At 28.2% G+C, this 16417-nt stretch overlaps 1 pseudogene; it reads left to right on the top strand.

Annotated features, from left to right (window-relative positions):
- The first annotated feature begins 8128 nt into the window (after positions 1–8128).
- LOC112599606 lies at positions 8129–15461 on the top strand (annotated as a pseudogene).
- The last annotated feature ends 956 nt before the right edge of the window (positions 15462–16417 follow it).

The following is a 16417-nucleotide window of genomic DNA, read 5'->3' as shown; positions in this document are numbered from 1 at the left end:
GGTCAATATCGTTGTACCGCGCGTCACTACAATATATAGGTATATACCGCAGTCGTGGTATGTACAATACGTATAGGTATATTTAAGTATAGGTACAGCGTGAGTACGCATCGCATACAATGTTGTATAGCTTATGCCGTATGTTATGTACATACCTACCCGCGTACTATCCATCCCATTATCTGTACACACATACTCCTTACAAGATGCATACACGAACGAGCGCATTTCGTATCCCACATGATATTGTGTACACTGTGTGCAGCGTCGTAACGACTACGTGATGATAAAAGTATGGTTCATATTATTATTTTGTACTATATAGTGTAATAATACACAGTGTAGGTGTTATCGTAAGTCACCGGAACTTTTACCGGAGACGTGATTGTTATTTTTTTCTTTTCTTGAAAAAAAAAAAAAATGATAATAATAATAATAATAACAAATAGCATTATTGGTATTGGTCATAATGATAGGTTTATGAAAGATGATTATTGATTACAATACTTGTAAAATATTTGAAATTAAAAAAGTGATTTACAAAATACATATACTTATATCACGAATAGTATGATATTGAATCAATACTATTAAATTACACGATATTTAAATAATGTCCAGAGTTTAAATTTTTTTTTTTTTGTGTTGTCCAGGTCAAGGCTCAATGTTTCGTGTAAGTTTTCGGGAATTTTCAATTATTGTTTTTGTTGTTATTTTAGTTATTATTATGGCTAGGATTTTAATGACCTAAAAAACCTAAAAAAACAACCTAATAAAAACTAAAAAATGATCAAAAAAAATGACTCAATAAGAAAAAATGACCTCATAAAATGATCGAAAAAAATATAATTATATTAATAAATTAATAAATAATAATTAATATTATAGTTGTTTGATTTTTTTCGTTTTTGAACAGCACGTAAATGTTTATCATGTGTTATATGCTGCTGAATTGTGAACTTTTTATCTGCTGCAACTTTAATATCACACCAGTTATAATATAATACTAAACCATCGGTAGAAAAAATGTCAGCGCCAAATTCGAAAACGAATTTGTCGCAAATGATTTGATTGAGAACACTTTTGTTTAGACATATTATATATTTTCGTAATTAATTATTTTATAAAAAGTAACTCACTCTTGAAAGTCAAAACACTAACTAAATAAATAAAAACCAATATCATACGTATAATTAATAGGTTTTGGCACGTTCAATTTAATAATAAATTGATGAAGATAATACGTAATCGAACATTATTATCGATTATTGCTCTATTAATCTAACGAGTATATTTTATATTATACATATAAACGATTAGTATTTTGAAGTATTAAATATTTTTAGAAAATATGTTTATGATTTTATTTTAATGTTGTATCTTTATATGTTTGTACAATAATTTATAACGATCAATAACGACCATTTAAAATTTTAAAAAATTTTAAATTTAAAAAATATAACCCAGTATTTAATAAAAATGATCCTAAATTTAAAAAAGTACAAAAAATGCAAAAATATGCAAAATAAAAACTATATATTTGAACTCGTAGATGACTAAATCACATTTTATGCTTGAAAAGCTATATCCTGTAAATCCTAAAAAAAATGCAAAATCCTATACTATCCTAGCCCTGGTTATTATTTATGTATACGTATATTAAAGGTACTTATAATTTGTATTTCGCGCGCATATAACTGTAAACACTTTTATTATGTAAGTTGATTTTTATAACATTTAAAATACTAATTATTTCAAAAACTATTAATGTATCTACCTAATTTAAAATAAATTTATATTATAATAAAATTCATATTTAAAAAATACTTATATGTCTTACGTTTTTAAGCTTTTCAATTATTAAACGATAACATTTGTTCTTAATTTTTATCTGAAACAGATAATTTTTTGGAATATTTTAGTGTATAAATATTGAATTTTAAACGAGTAATTAATTAATTGAAACTTATTAATATTTAAGTTTTAGATAAATAAATTAAAATTTTACGGGGTTTCTAAACGCACCAATGCTCCACTCGTAAAAAATATTCCGTTTTATATTATAATATTAAAATTGTATTTTACATTGTTAACATATAAAAAGAAACTTAAACAATAAAAATTTTAATTACACAATTTAAATTTTTGAATTAAATTAAGACATTTTTTTTGAGTATTTTTTTTATGGCTTCGTTCAATATCTATTATATTCGTTATAAAGTCAATCCTAATTCCTGAAATTATAATTATGAACTGATTTACTAGCTGTAATGTATTTATTACATAAATGCATATATGTACATTTATGTAATACAATGTTTGAAATTTTATTATTGAAAACAAAAGTTACATAAATAATTTTATATAACAATAAACAATAATCATAAAATATATTTTATTAATATCGTTTCATTTTCTGTTTTTGAAATATTATCGAGAAACTAAACTAATTAGGTACAAAAAATACCTCTCTTAATTGTAAAACCAATATATTGTTCGATTCACTTAGAATCTGAAAGATTAATGCTAGCATTAAAAAATTATTTTAATGGTTTAAAATCGGTCTGCACACACAATTAGCACAGGTTGCATCCCATATAATTATGGGCGTATATGATTATAATAATAACTATTAAGTGTGTATATATTTTTTACGTATAACATTAAAAGTTGTTTTTGTCCGGGTTGTTTCTCTATCCATGTTAGTAGTCACTGAAGTTTTCTCCGATAATCGATGTAATTATTATTAGATTATTATGTTTCATTTATATCGAATGAATAATATATAATATTATATACATCTACGGCTCGTTCAGCGATTGAGACTTTCTTCGACGTTCACTTAAAGGGTAGTATTAAGTATTAATCAAAATGATAATCGTGCGTGTCTTACTGTCGATGTTCAAATGCGAGTAGCAGTGTTTCTCGCAAATCCGTTGACCTTCAGTTCGCTATATTATTATTTATAAACTTGTACATAAATAAACATCTTTATTGGCTATATTATCATTTTAGGTATACTGTTATATAAGAACTCCATAGAAATGCACTGTCTCCGATCACCTAACTAATTGTGTATAGCGTTTATGTAGCTACTCTATTGCCTATTGAAATTTGAAAATAATATTTTCAGTAAAGCCCAAGGTGTCCGAAACAATCAATATTTTATTGACGACGAGAAAGCTACATTAAATAGGTATTTAATCACCAAATATGGTTTGCGATTTTCTTGAAAAAAAACTAAAAAATATATCTCTATGGTATGTTCTAGTTACTAGAATCTAGTATCCAAATTTTAATCTATAAACAATATATACTGCATACAACTTTTAAGATATTTACTGAAAATATAAGAATATACATTTTTGAAAAAAAATTATTAAATTACAATAAAAATAAAAAAATCATTTAATTAGAAACCAATATTTCTCTTTTTTTCAACTAATATCATTATTTAGAACCCTTCTTCTGAGCGCCTCCTGCAGGTTATTTGCTTCTGCCGATTCCGATATAGTCTATTTTGTTATTGATGCTTCACTTGAAGGAGATATTTTTCTACAAATATGAAATTTATTGATTTAAAATGTTTCGCTGTGTAACGTGTCTAAATTTAAACTGTTTTAAATTTTAATATAATATAGTATAATAATTGTAAGTCGTTTTCATGTAAGTAATACCTACTAATTTATGCAATATTATGAATATAAAATATATTATAATATATAGAAAGTTTTAAATTCCAATATTTTAAAATCATTGTATAGAAAATAAAAAATGAAAGTTGTAAAAATAAACACAGAATCTTAAGTTTGATGAAAATAGAATTGGCATTTTTTTAAATCAGAAAATATTAATGTTGAGTTATTTTAATTTATATTTTGGTAATAAATTATTTTATACTTACAAAGGTAATACTTAATCCACAATAAGTCCAGTAAGAATTAAATATTTTTTCGATAGTATATAATTTATTGTATAACATCATTAATTATAAATTAATTTACTAACCTATAATAAGACATTGAAAAACATATTAAGTCAAAAAAATAAATGTTATCTTTAGGTATTATAACTTATAACACCATAATGAATTATATAATATAATCTTTTATAATATCGAAACATTATCTAAAAGCCGTAAAAGCGCAATTGCATATACGCCTAAGCTGAATATTGTCATGCAGAATGTGATTTTCACTGACAGACGGAAGACCAAATTTCAAAATAATTACCTACAGTCCTGTTTAATATATTTAGATAGACATCTTTATGACTACAGAGTGCTCCAGGTATTGATTATATACTCGTCTTTAATATCTTGTCAGAGATTAATAAAAATGAAACAAAAACACGATAAAAATGTAATCATGATATTAAAAGTAATACTTGTTTTAATAATATTTAAATTAAATTTTTTTACTGTAGGTACACTAATAATCTTGATAATATTATTATTATACACTTAAAACGGATTAAGAAGAAAAAATCACTCTTTAGAAATTTATTAATTCGTCTAATTAATGTAGGTGTTTTCATTGAACTTCTATATGGTCATAATGTTTTTTTGCTAAGTCGTAGAAACAGAGATAAAATATAGATATCCTCGCCATATATTTAAATGGGCAATATGAGAACATAATATGTGGTTTTTTTTAGATTTATCTTGGAAAAAATAACTTTATAACAAACGGAAGAGTAGGAGACATGTCCAAGCGGATCGCTGATATGCAAACTTGAAATAATTGCGTGAACTGGAGAATTTAAGCTGATACCAAACTAAAAATTTAAATGTTCTTAGTTCAAAATATATCATAAAAATAATATTTTTATCTTACGAAATCATAAATTTAATATTCTTTGAGCTTGAAATGTTACAGTAAAATATGTTATTATAGACTTTTTTAAACAAATTCATTTAGTCATATTTTATTTTTACGAATTAAATGGTTTAAATGTTGCTTAAAAATAAATTAATCGATTACCATATTCAAATCAGTTTGAAAAACAGCATGCATATAATATGACATATTCATACTAAAGTACGTAGCACATAACGAAAGCACATTTAAACCTATTTTTATTCAAGTATTATTTCGTAGAAATCATTGTTTTTAAATTCAGATCATATTCTTACGTTTGATTTAATCCAATTTTACATTTTTATCAGCTGTCGTACATCAACTTTCATGACCAATAGACATAATGTTTTGAAATTTTACACGAAATGAAAACAAAAACAAAGAGTTACTACTTTTGTTTTGTCAATGCGAATATTATAATCCATGTTATCTTGTCTATAGTCGGCATTGTTAAGTAGAAAATATATTATATTTTACGTGGTTAAAATGATAATAAGTTATCGTGACACTGATGGTATCCGCCCGGGTGTTAGATTAGTTTTTCATTTTATTTTTGTTTCGTGCTGCACCGGTAAAACGTAAAAAGTGAGAAATTCATAAATCCTTCCTCTTACTATATAACTCATGTTTTGAAGCCGACCGATCGAAGTTAAATGATACCGTAAAAATCATATCATTTCATCTTTTCGTAAACATGATTCATATAAATACACAATTTTTTCTTTAGTATATTCTTAGTATTTCATACATTTAAAAAAAAATATATATATATATGTATATGTATATATGTATAGACACATAGGTGTGGTACTCATAATTTTAATGTCAGTGCTGAATATTTTATTTAGAGGATTAAGATTAATGATAATTATTTGTTTGTATAATGTGTATACACCATCAATTTATAATATTCTAATATTTATTTTTGTATTAACAATACAATCAGCTTTCTATAAAATATAGATAGGTATAAATATTTAACTTTTTAGATATAATATTGTACCACATAAGAGTATCATAAGACACGATATCTGTAATGTTATCTTTAAAAATAGAAACTGATATATATTTCAGAATAAGTAATACGACGAGCAAGCCATCAAATGAGTTATCTATTTTAGTTATTTATTTTATCTATCTATTTTTTTTTTTTTTTTTGTAAGTAGGTAGTAAGTACCTATGTTTATAACGTAAAATTATATTGTCAGTAGGTAATGGTTGAGCGGCTAGGAATGAATGATAAATGTTGTTCCGGAATCAAAATTATTTCCACGCCTTCGCAAATTATTTCAATTTAAATGTTTTAGGAAATATATACTCACATTATTACGTTAGTCAATATTTAACATAATTTTGAATAATTTAATTAAAGTTAAACAAAACAGAGATAAATTGAATTGACTGGTGCTTATTAATGAATTTAATTTCTAAAACACGATTTGAATTAAAAATATATAGATTCTTACAACGAGATAGACAAATATTTTCGATTAACCTTAGTGCATTTCACTTCACAACCTATGTTATTATTATTATTATTATTATTATTATTATGGTTCTTCAATTCATGCACTCATGGATTTTTTAAATATTTAATTTTTTTAAGCTATATTAAATATACAAGAAAATTAGCTAGTATATATAGATTATTCAAATGTTATAGTCATATTTCAAGAGCAGAATTTATTAATAGATAAAGATAAATGTTGATGCGTGATGATTATTTGAGTTTAAACATCTTATAAATTGGTCTTATTTAACTTGTACACAGCTGTGGTACAAAATGTTATAAACAAAAATGAAGAATACACGTATTTCTTTTTAATAAATTCATGACTTAAATTATACGCGTTCACTTCCGGTGATAACTACTTGATAAGTGAATATATTATAAAAAGGAGAGTTTTTTATATTTACCTATTTGTTTTTCTTCCTATCAAGAAGAATTTATTTAACTTTACCTTTTCCCTTTGGTTTTCAAAACAGTATCAAATTTAAATTTCTAATGTCAAACAATAATTTTTTTTAAATATTATCTAGTTTATATAAGCTAAACAACTCAACAATTATCTATATCTAAATACTTTAATAATAAATTACATCAAAATAATATGTAATTTATAGAAGAATAAACACGACAGAAGAAAGAAATCTACAATTTTTTTTTTCATAATTTACATTTCTCACTTTTATTATATTTCTAATCAAATAATAACTCACATAAAATTGTTTTCTGAAGTACACTTTTTCCAAAAACAAATTTGATTTAAGGCCTACTCACTATGTGTCTATGTATGTGTCGTTCAATCGTCCAAGGGTTTAGCAAATGATCTTTATATGACAAGACAATCCGTAATATCACAAAACAATTAGTTATTAGAGATATTTATCACTAAATAAAAATAATAATAATAAAAAAGTCTTCAACATTAAATTTTGTTTCAAAAGTGTAGGTTTACGATTATATTGAATTTTGGCATAGTAGTGTTCGTATTTTGACGAACGTCTATATACCCTCGTATCGAAAATTAAAATTGTATAATCACAAACGGATCAAACGGTGTACTAATACAATAATAAGTAGTATAACCTATAGTATTCAGATGATCTAATTCTTCGTACAGCTAACCAGGTACAAGTGTAGGCATTTATCACATATAATAGTATTACGATATACCAATACATTATGCCTATTTATGCGCATTCCGCGGATGTGAAATGGGAGAAATTTGTGGCATCAGATGCGGCTATTGAATTCTTAGATGTAGGTATACGCGATCCATGCGATTTGTGGAAAGCCTGCGCGCTAGTGTCGTACTCACTAACCAGACAGTTATGTAGGTATATAGTTAGTTTATATATATTTATATAAATATATGTATACCTATAATATCATACTTACGTGCCTATAGAATATAGGCACACCGCAATATATTCGCACTCCCTCCAGTGACTCCCTCGCAACCGGTCTCCTAGAAGCTTATAAAAGATTGTAATTAGAGGTCATCGTGCGTCTTAGATTCAATGCCAATGCACAAACACGATCAGACTGCACATTTCCATAATGCGAATCTCGTTAGATTTCGGGTAGTTTAGTGTCGATATTTGATCATAGTTTTATATTGTTTACACGGCTTCAAAAGCAATAATATAATACGATATAGAGTTTAAGTATTAAAAAGAAGTTGCAACATTTTGAAGATGCACCGAACACGGTTTGCCTAGGACTACTTATATTATACAGTATATGTTATACTAAAATAATAATTACTGTCCTAGAGTTAATCGAATCGATCAACAGCTGTGGATTTATTTTATTAATTTCTGCCATAAAAACGGATAACAAAATGGTGAGTAAACCTATACATATTAAATAATAATAATATATATCTAGGTATAATTATTTTTTCTATTATTTCATTTAGTTACCTATTTATTTACTTTATTTTTGAGTGAACCTTTATTTAAATAACTGTTTTTAAATACATCGTTTAAAATTTGATTTTACTAGTTTTTATAACTAAAGATCTTTATATTCATATTATTTATACAATAAATCAACAAATAAATTTTTAAATACATACTTAAATGTTTTTTTTTTTTTAATTTACGAGATGGATATACAAAAAATTCTTTTCTTGTTTTATTCCCATTATTATTGTTTTCTACGAAATTTTTTTATGACATATCGTTAAAATAATTATATTTTATTACAAAAATTAATTATAAATAGATAAAATTTTAATTAATGTAAATTTAAGAACATAATATGTTTCTTCCGAAAAATGAAGCAGTTTTTTACATGATTCATAGATTATAAAATCGTAAATGTAAATCTTATCTATACTAAAATTTGAAGGTTTAAGCTTTTTTGATTCAAAAATTTATAAACTTACATTTACATTAATATTATACAATTGCATTATTACATATTATAAATAGTTTATTAAAAAAATGTATAAATGCATGACGTGTATTGTGTACCTAACTCACAAAATATTGGCCCACTAAACTTTAAATGTATATAATATAAGTTATAAATTATAAATATTGGTTTGAAATAGAATTTTATGAACTTAAATACTGAGAACAATATTCCATTTTGAGTATGAAATTAAAAATGTATGTTGTCGTACACAACTGTAAACACTTTAAAAAAATTATGACGATAAAAATTGTAAAATATATTTTTTGTAGCGATATAAAATAAATCAAATATTAGGTATGCATAAATAATATTTAAAAAAAAAAATTAAGTTTTAGAAATAATGAGTGAAGTGAGTATAAGTTTAAATGAATCACCCTTTACACATATTTTACTTTATGTACAACTATTTCAATTTTAATTCCTAAATTATATTTTTATCTAATTAATATTAAAATATTGGAAATCGATTTTATTTAAAATGATTTTTAAACAAAATAATACATTATTTTTTTTAAGCTTGTGTTTGTTGTCATAAATTCTTAAATAAATTGAATAATAGTCTAAGTTAAAAATGAACATTTTATTTTTTTATCGTTAAATTTTACATATTTTTTAATACTTTTTATATTTATAATATTTAGGTATACTATTGAAAAGTATACAATTTTCAATGAAAAAAATTATATATTTATAAATTTTGTTCAATTTGCCTACCAAGATTTATTTATAAATAAAATCCAGACATCTTTGGACGATTTATGATTTGTTCGAATTTACTTATTTATTTGATAATTCTAGAAATAACTTTTACAATAAAATTTGATCATAATTTTTACCGATTATAGAGAATGGAGATTTCCAAAATTGATTTTTAAACGTGGTAAAAATTACGAATTGATATCATTAATTTACAATTTAGTTTTTTTTTTTTTTTTTTTTAATGCAAATTATGTGTTTATTTGATTTAGTTGTATAGAAATCCCTATACACTATGATTATCTACATATTTACTTTACTTTAAAATTTGCATTGTCACCGTTGTTTTGTACTTTTAAAATTCTTAAAAATCTTATCATATATTTATATAATATATACTAATAATATAATATAATATTGATATATATACAAATATATACATGATGTACGATTGCCATAATAATTGCTATAACCAAAAAGTTCATAACTTCATCTTCTACAATATTCTAATTATATTTTTTTGATTTCATAAATTTATATAACTTACCTATGTAGCACAACTCAACTAAATAAAATAAGTAATATATTTTATTATAAATATAAATGAATATTTAACAATATAAAACTAATATGTATTACTATTTATGAATTTCAGATGCTTATTTTTCTTGCATTTTTGGCTGTTGCTCGTTGCACGTAAGTTAATTAAAATATAATAAAATACACATAACTATATGTTATTGATTCTAAAATAGTAATCGAATAAATTTTGATAAAAAATTAAATTAAATCAAAAACCTATACCCCAAGTCCACTTGATAACCGATGTATTATTATAGTTAGTATTGGCGTGACTTGGATTTGCTATTAAAGCAGAGAAGGTTAAATGTATAAATATTTTTTTTGGTTACTGTGTCTATTACAGTACGGAAGAATAATAGTGTGACATTCTTTTACCACTCAATTAATTTATCAGTAGTAAATGTATTCCTGTAAACACTATACAAGAGCAGTTATTAAAGTTTTTTAAATTAGCTGTACCTACGCATATCTATACAATATAAAAATGTTTTAATGACCAATTAATATAACCAATTAGTATTACATAAAAATTGTACAGAAAAAAATATTGAAACTCAAATGTAATGTTATTTTTAAGTGTCATAATAATAAATATAATATATGTCGCATCCATATCGCATAATAAAATTGTACGTTTCACGAAATGAACAAAGTTTATATCCACTTCGCAAAATAGAAACACTTTTTTTCCATTTCGCGTAATTCTGATATCTAGACAATATTTCACGAAATGGATACCTAAACTATACATAACGGAACTAGTTCTGTCATCTGGACAAATACTAACGTAACAATATTAATATTTATATGTAGGTATATCAATATTGTATTATTCTGTGTGAAATGAATTATCTTGTATAAAATACTTAAATTAGAGTAACTATTTTTATAATATTCCGGTATTTTAGATTAAATAGACTAAATAGTAAATATTAATATCTGCTATAGTGATCTTATAATGACTAACTCAAATAATTTAAAATTATCACCTACCTATCTAACGTTTACCTGTACTTATCTAATAACTGGCCAACTCGCGTTGGTATTTCCAGCACAGAAACTATTTTGTTACCTATCTTAAAGTTTTTAATTATTTATAGTGTCACAGTTGTTTGATCATAGTAATATTATACGATTATTTCAACTAAATAGAAACGTTTAACGCTTAAAACTACCTATATTTTAAGTTGAAGACTGTATGATCATTTCAGTTCCTAAGGTGGATAGAGGGTCGGATCTAGCGAACATCATTGTAGTAGTGGTTGATTAAAAATTAATATGAACCAATTGGGAACTGGACATGGAATTATTTAATTAAAGGTTGGTATGGCGCAAGAAGTTTACAACCGACTTCTTTGAATGTAATCAAATTAAAGCAAGTAAAACATGAAATGTAGTTGAGAAAACGTTAAAACAAACTATTTCTTTATTTACGGCAGGATAAGGTTTTTTTTAATTGCTATTGTAAATATAAATACTAAACAAAAGAGTGTTCTTGTTTTAAAGCTAATTTAAAATTCAACTCTCGATATCGTAATAATTCTAATCTATGTTTAAACATATAATAACTATAAATAGTTCAAAATTCATAATAATTTTCGTATTTCATTATATTTATAGTTAGTAGTTTTCATAATTCACAGTATGTATTCATAGTTATTCATTTTCATAATTATTAATTTATTTTGATATTCATAATCAATATTAATAACTCTGTAACATGTTCAAAATAATGAAAAATATAATCATAAATATTATTACGTTAAGTGTTAGTCCATATTATGACAGAACTAATTCTGTTATATGTAGTTTAGGTATCCATTTCATGAAATGTTTTCCAGATAACAGAATTACGTGAAGTTGAAAAAAGCGTTTCCATTTAGCAAAATGGATATAATCTTTGTCTATTTCGTGAAAAATACAATTACGCAAAATAGATGAGACGTATACAACAAATTAGACTTTTATATGATTCTTTGCCTCCATAATCCCATATAAAAATTAAAGTTAGGGAGGTTTACTTACCTCCCTAAACTAGATTACGCCTGTGATAGTAAGTTATATACTAGATTCCTACTATAAAAAACTATGTATATTATATATATTATAACCTTAGCTACTCATTCCTCTAACACACTGCAGGTTTCGATACTCGATATTATAATTATTATATTCTTCATCACAGATTTAGGTACAGCATGTTGTGGGTATATCAACTATTTAGAATTCATCTCATAGATATTATTAGAATTATTAGTAATTATTTTATTGATCTTTAAGGCGAATATAATAATAATGAATACAAATCCTAAAAAATAGAAAGATCACACAAATAATACCGATACGGATAGCCTACCCGGGACCGTATAAAAACCAGTTGTTTAACGGATATGCGCGTATCGGGATAACTTGCGATCAATGTGTACCCGAGGCTATCACTGCGAGGATAATAGAAACATACAAAAAAGAAGATGCACGTCCTCCTTATTATTATAGGTAGTAAATACTTATGTATCATATATTCCAATTATTCCCACCACGTCTTCATGATAAACGTTAAATTTCGAAATTTTCATTTTTTCTCTTCTCTAATGATTTTTTTTTTTAAAACGTGTTTGCTTCTTTAATACATAAATCAATATTAACCATATTATAATAGCACAAGTAACTGTTTCCAACAATTTATGAACAATTTACTACGAATGAATTAATATTATTATTTATTCCATGAAATATATGAATATTACTCGATAAAATAAGTATACAATTGACCTATCTATTTAAATGTGTAAATTATTATCTAATTTTCATAGTTAAATCACTGCTAACCAGGAGTTTGGGATTTGATTCAATAATAAAATTGACAATTAATTGAAATAAAAAATATATACAACCACAGACGATTTTTGAGAAATGACGATATTTATGATACAATAAAAAAGTTTAATGTGTTTAAACACAGTTGAAAGTTGACATTATATAATAATTTATTTTAATACAGAATTATGATTTATCTAAAGAAAGAATGTCTTGTACACTCAGTCTGTCCTGTAACAGTCGTACTTGTAATATTATGTATCACAAAATTATAGTTTAATTTTTTAATTTCAATTGGGCATTGTAAAAATTACAGAAGTTTTAAGTTGAGTTATAAATATTAAAGTCTTCTGTGCAATGATTTAGGTGTATTAAATTCCTTCCCCCGCAAAAAAAAAATAAGTAACTATTCAGAATATGTATATAATGTGTACGTATATGATTTAATCGAAAAATCGGACTACGATACGGCAAATTTTTAAACATGTCCTTCACATGCGTGTTACATGTACTAATAATTGTAAATATTTGAACGCAAGACTATAGATCTAAAAACATGAGTTATTTCTTATTGTAATATTCCGATTATTTCTGGTCAGGTGACACTGCTGGGAGCCTTCCTATTAATGTTACTTTATGTCAAATTACGCATGTCAACACACTTACTCATTATACCTCGTCTCGTATAGATTGTAAATATATTTTAAATAAAGGTTAATAACAATATTCGGATTGTTAACACGACCTGCGCGGAAATAGGTATAATACGTAGACCGACTATTCGATCGAATCAAGTACATAATAGTATAACTTGAACTGTTGAACCTATATAAGTGTAGCAATGCGTTTGACAACAATATTATTGACACGTTCGACAGGGACCTGCAGTCGTCGGCAAGCAGTGACGAAGAAAACCGACTGGAGCCGACCGCGGGCGTCGGTGGTGACGGCGACCTGCACGCCGAAACGAACGCCGTCGAGTCGACCACGGCGGCAGTGGCGGCCGTCGTCGACGGCCACCGGTCAGGCAGACAGTTTTACCAACCGTCGGCGGCGTTCGAGTACCAGCCGTACCCGCAGCGCAGGGCGTTCAACAAGAACCCTGGCCTGTCGAAGAAGAGGCCCAACAAGTTCAGGACAAAACCCGGTGGCGGGAGACGGGGGCCGAGACCACGGCGCCGGCCTTCCGGGCCGCCGTCCGCGTCCGGGCCACCGTCCATGTCTCCGGCCACCGGTCCGCGGTACAGACGGTTACCCGCATCGGCACCGGTGATGCGCCGCAGCACGTCAACTACGTGGACGCGGCGGCCGGCGCGACTACGACGACGCGTTTGAGCTCGCGCGCTGCCCGTGTCGTCGCTGACTACGGCGACCTGCACGAGTTCGACCAGAACCGGGCAGTTACGCTTACGGCCGCCGCTGCAGGCCGCCGTCGCGGGCGGTCGGTCGCGCAAACGGCCCGTCGCCGCCGTCGGTTACGCCGACGAGACGCGTCCGACGGCGATCGTGCATGCCGGCGCGTCCCGGCCGGTAGCGCCGACCGCGCCGACCGCCGCTCAGACGGAAACGCGGCAGCCGACCGCAGGAAAACTCAGACAGCTGGTGCACGAGGCCATGATCTTGCTTAACTTTGCCAACCGCGTCCAGAACTGCATGACGAAGGTTTCCGGCAGCAACTGCAGCAGCAGGCAGCAGCAACCGAACATGCTTCAGATGCAGCAGGTGTACAGCGCCAAGTGGACGGCAGAACGCCGGTGCGCCGACGCGAGAAGTCGGCGCACCACGGCCACGCAACAGCGCGGTCGGCGGACACGATCAGGCCGGCCGCGACGTCCACGCAGTCGCCGTCCGTCAAGTCGACCACCGAGGACGCGGACGCGAACGCGGACGGTTCGGACGACCGTCTGACGTTGGCCGAGATATCGGCGTACATGGGCGCCAAGCCCGCCGAGACGGTGCTGAGCGCGGGCGGTCACCGGTACGTGCTGTCCGACGCTCTGCAGCAGAGCTACAGGCACCAGCAGCAGCACCAACAGCTCGAGCACCACCAGCAGCAGTACGGCGGCGAGGACCGTCACCCGCAGTACTTGCGTTACGTGTCGCCGTTCGAGGCGCTTTACGAGCTGCCGGCCGCTCGGTGGGCGTACAAGTAAAACGTGTCCGCGCACGTCTACCGCGCACAGTTACGTTTTCGACGAATCCGTTGTGAATATTATAGCTGACCCTTACCATCCGTCAAAATCCTTAAGGAACCGTGTGATCATTGTAGGTATACGTACCGAATGTAGGAGAGGACCGCGAAAAAAAAATAAATTTAAAAAAATCGCCAATTTTGATATTAATACCTGCTATATAATTCGCCGCGTACATTCGTTTTTTCATTCCAGTGTATAAATTGAACGATAATTTGCGCAATATGAAAATCAATACTCAACACACGCCTATATTGTAGCCCAATTCTATGAGAAAATATTTATTTTCTGCCGCAGTAGATTATACTTAGTTTATTAGATTTTATTAAAACTTCGTCTATTGAAATGTTTTACCATATTATATATTTTCGACAATTCGTTTTATTTAATTACGATTATAGATTTATATTTTATTATAAGTTACATTTTCTTAGTTATTTGTATTGTTTGGCCAACGTTGCATGTACGAATTTATTATATATATATATGATTATTATTTATTATTTATAAATTACTTTATGTGTACATAATACATACATATGTACAATACGAATATAAATATTAATATGTACTAACTATATTTTTATGAAAATGTCTATATTATGTTAAATTATAATATTATTATCTATTTCAACATAGTGGCTTTCTTATTTATCAATTGGTTCCGACATAAATGCATGTGAGTAGTAACTGGTAAGTACAAGTAGTACGACTATGTAGTACGAGAATGAAAACAATAACAGATATTTTATCCATGGATCTCTAACAAAATTACTGGCTTCCTCACACAATAATATAATAATACCTATATCCATTCCATTTGTAAATAGCTATGTAGGTATACGAGTCCCGTATTTCACATAATTCACATGCATTTTTGTTCGAGTGGAATTTTCAATTTCATAGACATTATAAAAGTGGTATACTATTATTATGACTGGAATTTGGTACGTTTCTACTGTCTAGCTTATCATATAGATAAAGTCATTTTTTTTTTATTTGATAACTACACTACCATATACATAATATTATGTTGTTACGAATAATGATAATAATGACAATGAAAAAGAATCAAAAGAATATCATTGTTTTAAAGTTACAAATATATTTGATATTATCATATGTGTGAACCTACATATCTGGCGTAATAATTAGGTATTAATAACTAATAATTTTAGAAAAAATATTCAGCGTTAACATTTAAGTATTACATACTTGTAATTAAAACAAAAAAAGAATGTTTTATACTTAAGCATTGCATTTTTTATTATGACCAATACGTCAATATAACTCGATACAAGATGTGTAAGAAGTGTGTATTTTCTGTCATAATAATTTAAATT

Source organism: Melanaphis sacchari, unplaced genomic scaffold, assembly GCF_002803265.2.
Source record: "Melanaphis sacchari strain LSU unplaced genomic scaffold, SCAv2.0 Contig53_pilon_pilon, whole genome shotgun sequence".
Classification (NCBI taxonomy): Eukaryota; Metazoa; Arthropoda; class Insecta; order Hemiptera; family Aphididae; genus Melanaphis; species Melanaphis sacchari.
This window is presented reverse-complemented; position numbering and strand designations above follow the sequence as displayed.